The sequence below is a fragment of the Sesamum indicum genome, linkage group LG7 (assembly GCF_026168435.1).
Source record: "Sesamum indicum cultivar Baizhima isolate 11 linkage group LG7, ASM2616843v1, whole genome shotgun sequence".
Taxonomy (NCBI): Eukaryota; Viridiplantae; Streptophyta; class Magnoliopsida; order Lamiales; family Pedaliaceae; genus Sesamum; species Sesamum indicum.
The window spans coordinates 9,441,853-9,448,823 of record NC_142663.1 but is presented as its reverse complement, the minus strand read 5'-3'; the positions used below and the strand labels follow the sequence as shown (position 1 = coordinate 9,448,823).

The following is a 6,971-nucleotide window of genomic DNA, read 5'->3' as shown; positions in this document are numbered from 1 at the left end:
TAAAGATTCAATTTTCTCTAACAAAAAATAAAAAATAAAAAAATTGCTACGCCCTGGGTTCTTGTCTGTCCACTCTGTCAAAGCACTAGCGGTCATCACCTTAGCAATCGACAAAATTTTTGAATATGTGTAATAATTTTCCTTCAATTAGGGTTAGTTGTAGACATGTTTAGGGTTTTGCAATTGTGGATTGCTTATATGATTGGGAAGGGCAAGTTTCCGTCCCATTTCTTGTTCATGTCCATGCCATGAGGCAATGTGTGCCATGTCATTTTCTTTGAAGTCAATCTTATTTTTACACAAAATCCTGAATTTTATGCACTTGGGAAATTCTGTAGAGTTTCAAAATTTCTAATGAAGAAAACTTTTCAACCCACGAAAATTAATAAATTAGTAGACTAAGCGCCAAATTGAGAACAAAAAAAATGATATATATATATGTATAAATTTTTAGCTATTTCTTTTCTTTGCTTCTATTAATTTTAATAAGTAGGTAATGCATTTAATTACTTAAAGAATTTAATAAATAAATAGTTTCAAATTAAGGAGTCGCAGAACACAAATGTGTACATAATATATAGCATTTTTTTAATTGAAAAAGGTTGCCATGGTAAAATTGGATAGATAAAATGTTAACATGGTAGTAATTATCCCTTATTTGAGTGGAGATGTTGAGGCCTTAAAATCGATAGATCGTGAATTTTGAGTCTACAAATAAAGTTATTTAGTTTATTTTTATAGTAGTATGTGTATATTATTTTTTATTTATTTTAAAATTATTGTTTGATTGAGAAATATTATTATATTACGTATTGAATGTTGTAATAGTATGTTGGTTGTTTTTTTTTTTTTTAATGTTAACATTGTAAAAATGAGTCTTAAAGCGACAATCGTGTCATTTATTTTTTTCCTCAACAATACTAGGACATTTTCCAAATTATGACTTCGTCGACTTATAGTACAAATATATTAATTGGTAACAATATGCTATAAGAAAATTGCTCAATAGCAATAAAAAAAATTAACTTCAAACTAATTAATAAGTAAAACTTTCGTTGTTAATCTATATTATTTAATATAAGAAATTTACTTGCTAATAAATTTAGAAACAAAAAATTATTTGCTAAAGAATTCAGTAATGAATTGTTTAATATATATATAAATTAAGGGGAAACATCATTTTTAGCTCTTAAGGCCCATGTTACTTTTGGTCCAATTCATTATAGGATTAGCACTTTTAGTCCCTTTACTTATAAAAATTAACACTTTTAGTCCTCATGCACTTTTTCATCTATAATTTAACAAGTGCGTAGTACGTTGGAAAATCTTGCCCTTTTTTCATAGTAGCATATGAGTGCTTCATTTAGCCTACTTGATTCACTTTCCGAAAACATGATTCTTTGTGTTGCTTCTATTTGGCTTCAACTATAGAAATACGGGAAGAATATGATTCAATTTTTGTGAGAGAATAGAGAAATCGCTACATTTTTTGCCCTAATTTTCTTCAAGATTTATTTTTTTCCCCTAAAATGTAGTTACATTTCCCCCCCAAAAATGGTCCAAGTTGGAAAAAAAACAAATCAATTTTCTCCCCATCCAAAAATAATTAACGGTCACATGCGCTACACAGTTAAATTATAGACAAAAAGGTGGATAAGGATCAAAAGTGCTAATTTTTGTAAGTTATGAAACTAAAAGTGCTAATCCCGTAATGAATGAGACCAAAAGTGAAATGGGCTTAACTTATGGGACTAAAAATGTTATGTCCCCCTGTAAATTAATATAGATTACCAATGAAACTTTTACTTACTAATTAGCTCGACACTGATTTTAGCATCAAATTTTTTAATAACTATTGAATCATTTTGTTACAGTGATACATACTTACATAGCCTTTGTGCTAATAATAATTATTAATAATTTTGTTATATAATTTACAACGCAACATCACTATTATTGAATTCATGAAACTTATTATTATGAATACATACTTGTAGCTTCATCTATACTAGAAAAAATTTATCTGAGCTTCTCACTTTTCACTTCATTATTAGTCCCGTCCCCCCCCCCCCCCCCACCCCCCCACCCCAACACACACATATATATATATGTATATAATATAATCAACATAATACATATTGCACGTGCATGTAGAGAAAATAATTCCGAATGATATCAAGAATATTCATCATGTCAAAATAATATATATACATATATCTACCTCATTGCTTCTTATTTTAGCAAAGATAATATATATTAGTGTGTATGATGCAGAAAGAGACCATAAAATTTGGGGGACCATAAATCAACCCATACCTTTTCCACCAAATAAAAATTAGTGGAAAGATCATCACCCACATGCTTGCATGTGATGGGGGATGGGATCATTTTATCATTTTTCCTTTTATATTTCACTTTTGGGCAATTGGACTATTTCTACTATAAAAATTGAAATACCCATCAATTATTAAACCAAATCGAATGACCTTACGTACATCCCATATGTTCGATGCTTATTAATGTGGTGGGTCGAATTGCATAGACTATTTTTTTCTATTTTTGAAGGACTATTATATAGTATAGATTGGATTTGAGTTTGGTTTGATAATTAAATAAATTAAAATTTAAATGAGTCGGATCGCTACAACAAGAAGAGAAAAAGCAATAAATGAAATCAAATAATAATATTGTCATTAATTATATATATTTAGTGATAAAGGGTTTTTTTTTTTTTTGATTTTGTCACAATAAAGAATTTCATGATTTAATAGTAATAATTATTTTGAAAAAGTTGTTTTTAGAAAGAATAGTAATAAAAAAATGTACATAAAGTTATTGTTAAAGACATGGTGATACGTATATATATAGTTAGGACTTAATGATTAAAAAAATATTGTCACTAATTATGTCGTCATTATTTAAGTATTCCTAATATATATATAAAATAATTTTATAATTATCACTCAATATTTTATTGTAACGATGTTTACTTCACTTCTTATTCATTGAGTTAAAAATTAGTGAAGCATAAATAATTTAATACTTTTATATATGTCTAATTATTTATTAACTACTTAAGTCAAATTTGGCATCAAAATCGTAAATTTTGTTGACCCAAAAGAGTACTTTTCAAGTCTAAGTAATTCATTGCCCTTATTAGTGTAATAGATCAAACTCAAAGAAGAACTATTTTGGTATTGTTTGTCTTCTTTTTTTTATATGTATATATATCTATATATTTATATTTCAAATTCCAACATATTTATTATTATAATATTCAACATACAATATGTCAATATATCTAAATTAATCGATAAAATTCAAATAAATATAAAAACAATATATTATTATTAAAATACCCACACATTCTTAGAATTTAAACTCACATTTTGTTGATTGTCTACTCTAATTCCCAAACTCTAGCACACCACTCGTTGCCTACCCCTACATAGATATTTGTCGATTTAGAAATGAAATTATATATATTAATGAGCTATATATGTAAATTTGAACTCGATCCGTCTATATACCCCACAACGCACTCTCAAAGTAAAGCAGGCTACATGTGGGGAAAATTGGCCTTGTTTGTGGAGTGAACCCTACTATGTTTCCTCTCTCTCTCTCTCTCTCTCACACACACACACACACACACAATGTGCTAGAGTGGTCCATCACACTTTGTGTGTGTATGGGCATGTTAATTCATTTTCTTCCACTCCTCCACACCTTTCTACTGTCTGAAATTTCCACTTTCCGTTTCTCTATATACTTGGAGATATATATGTGTATATATAGCAACAGCCTTTGGTAGCCCAGTTCAAGAGATGAAAGCAAAAACCCAATAATTGAAAAATTATATAAAAAGCCCTTTCATGCTTTTCCACAGCTTTCTTGAACTTCTTCTTCTGCTTCAGGTCTGATCTGATCCATCCATCCCCCTCCCCCCTCCCATTCTGACCAGAAACATGGTAATTATAAGCTCAAGAAAGCTGTGGGAAAACATGATAATTCTGGACTTTTTAGTACTCGATCATCTCTTGGTGGCTCAAATGCAGCTTTTTCACTTGATATATATCTACTCGTGGTAAGTTCTTGATTTCTTTTCCGTTTTTCTATAGTACAGCCTATAAATGCTCATCTTGCTCCTTGATTCAGCTTTCTTTCACTGTATATTACAGTGACGTTCGATGGTAAAATCAGCAACATACGGCGATTTTAAGTTCTTTAAAATTTACCCATTTTCACCTCGAGTGCTTTAAAATGATGGGGTGGAAGAATTTTTCAGTAACAATCAATTTGGGCATATTACACTCAGAATTCACCGGAGGACTTTGTTGAATTAGGGGGTTTTCAGAAGTGTACGAAAGAATTCAATGACCCGACAATTCTGACTGTTTACCGTGGAAAATTACAGTTGAAAATTCGGAGTTTAAGAAATGTTTTTTTTCCCCTTCATTTCTGTAATGTTTTCACAGCATTCTTTTCTTTGACTTGTTATTGTGTTTTGTTATGGATAGTTTAGTTTTCATCTGAATGGTTGAAATAAACAAGAAAGAAACTGAGAGGTGGAGCAGAGAAGATTCCCTGCCATTATTTCCTCCTTATGATCAATAATAATTGATAACTTCATCTTGTTCTCTCTCTCTCTCTCTCTCTCTCTCTCTGTGATCTCCTACATTTCCGTGAAAAAGGTTAAACTTTGTCACCTTCTGCCAAAATCAGGGCTTTCTTTTTCGCTTGTGTTAACATTTACCCTCCTGTCCCATTCCAGCCTCCTCCATACTTACGCTGGCAAAACACACATTTCACACACCTCACCCCCCACACAAACACACATTTTATACTTGTAATTGAGATCACACACACACACACACACGTGCACACACTGAAACTCATGACACATTCATGAGAAGTGTGCATTAATTTGTGACTAGCCATCAATGCTTATTGCCTCTCAACTATCCAATTCTGAGATCTTTTATGTTTATACATTCCTTTCTCTCCCCACCTTTAGCACTGCGTTAAATTTTAAGAGACAATACAATTAGAAAAAGTCATATATACATAGCTTTGTTCGTTACACATCTCATTTCCAAGTCATATAGACAACACAATTTGCTGCTACTTACATTTTCTCCACACTTAGTAAACTTATTGCACAACAATTTGTGGGTTGTAAATTTATATATATGAGAAATACTGTTGGCTCCTGGTAATCTATATGCTTAAACTGAATTTATAATAAATTCTATAATTGTATCTTTGGTCCTGAAAGTTGCTTTAATTTTTTTTTTGGGTTTAATGAGACTAGAAAAAAATGTACTATTGGCTACAATATTAGTAGTTATGGCTAAAACTATGGAAAATGACAACTAACTACGGTTACATAAAACCCATACGAAAAACTAGCTGTTCCACCATGAAAAAGTTATTTACCATGGCTAAAAGCTACAGTCAAAACATTTGCCATGGCTTTTAGCCATGACAACTGTTTTACACTCTCGCAAGAACCACAACCAACAACCATTGCATGCATGGCTGTTATCAATAACTATTTGCTATAGCTATTTGTTATTAATCATGACAATTAATCATAATTCAATGTTATAATTATTCTAGTATGTAATTTACCTCCCTATAATATTGCAAATGAACAAATTACTCCTTTATAAAAAAATAATAGCAATTTACTCCATGTGATTTTAAAAAAGAAGCAATTTACTTTCATGTGCTTCATTTTGTAAAATGGGGTAAATTACTGTATTTTTAAAAATATAGGGAGGTAAATTACTATTTCTTTATAGGAATAATTTGCTTATTTGCAATATCACAAAGAGCTTGCTTGTGTTTTTTCTTTTTGTTTTCTATCTTGCATTTTATGGAATTCTGGTTTACATCCAAAATTTCATATTTTTTTCTGGCGGTATAGTCCCTTTTTTCCTTGAGCCGTTAGTTTCAAATTCCACATGAAAACTCACAAGGCCATTAACTCCACAGCTTGGAGTTTACAGCTCTTAAGAAGTCAACAGCTCTTGAAGAGAAGGATCGAGCAGCTGTAGCAATAAGTTTGGGCTAAATGTTTTTTTTTTGTCACAAAAAAAAGATCTTGCGACACTTTTAATTTAGGGGATAAGTGCAATTTTGATCCTTAAATATAGTTATTTATGTTGAATAGTCCTTAAATAATTGCAATTTTAGTTCTCAAACTATTATTTTTTTTAGCACTTTTAGTCCTTCCCTTAACTCTATCATTAAAGTTGATGAAAATTTCAATCTAAGTGAAAAAATTTGCTTTTTTTCTCCCGTTTTGTGGTACTTTTTAAGTTTTAGTCTAACACACTTATTTTTTCTATTTTTCTTCAACGAACTTCCAATGTAATCTTAACAAAATATTGTCAATAATATATTTTGTGTATAATGCAACACCTACAACACGTGTAATACAAAAAACACCAATAATTAAAAATATACATCCTTGCATCAGTTAAAACATCGACACAATAATTTAAAATAATATTCTACAATATCAAATTGAAGGGACCTTTGAAGTACTTCTTGTAACTCCACGGAGGCATTTCAGAAGCAAACATTGAAGTATTCCCTATTGCGGTATTTGAGAAAGAGGCTCTTAAGTTGGACAGAGTAATGAAATTCATTCCACCTCTAACAATCCTCTGGATTATGTATGTTGGATGCAGATTGATTGATCTGAATCGATAAAATTAAAAGAGAGAATGCATTAACAACTTAAGTGAGGGATGCAAAATTTAATGCAGTTTAAAAATGTACCTTGACTAAAGCAATCCTAGTTGACGTTGTTAGCTTTGTTTACATATTTTTTCATGGCATTTTAATTACGTGAAGTACATAAACATGATAGATTATGTGAATTAAACGTAACAGATTATGCAGAATCAAAATTACATATAAACAGACACAAAGTTTCTGTTTAGTGCCCTTGTTTTTTGCAA

The 6,971-nt window shown here is 30.4% G+C and overlaps 1 long non-coding RNA gene across 1 annotated transcript; it reads left to right on the top strand.

The window, feature by feature from the left end:
* Positions 1-3,537: 3,537 nt before the first annotated feature.
* LOC110012309 (uncharacterized) lies at positions 3,538-4,639 on the top strand. Its single transcript, XR_002287416.2, has 2 exons — positions 3,538-4,084; positions 4,179-4,639. It is a non-coding gene; the product is annotated as an uncharacterized LOC110012309 (long non-coding RNA).
* Positions 4,640-6,971: the final 2,332 nt, after the last annotated feature.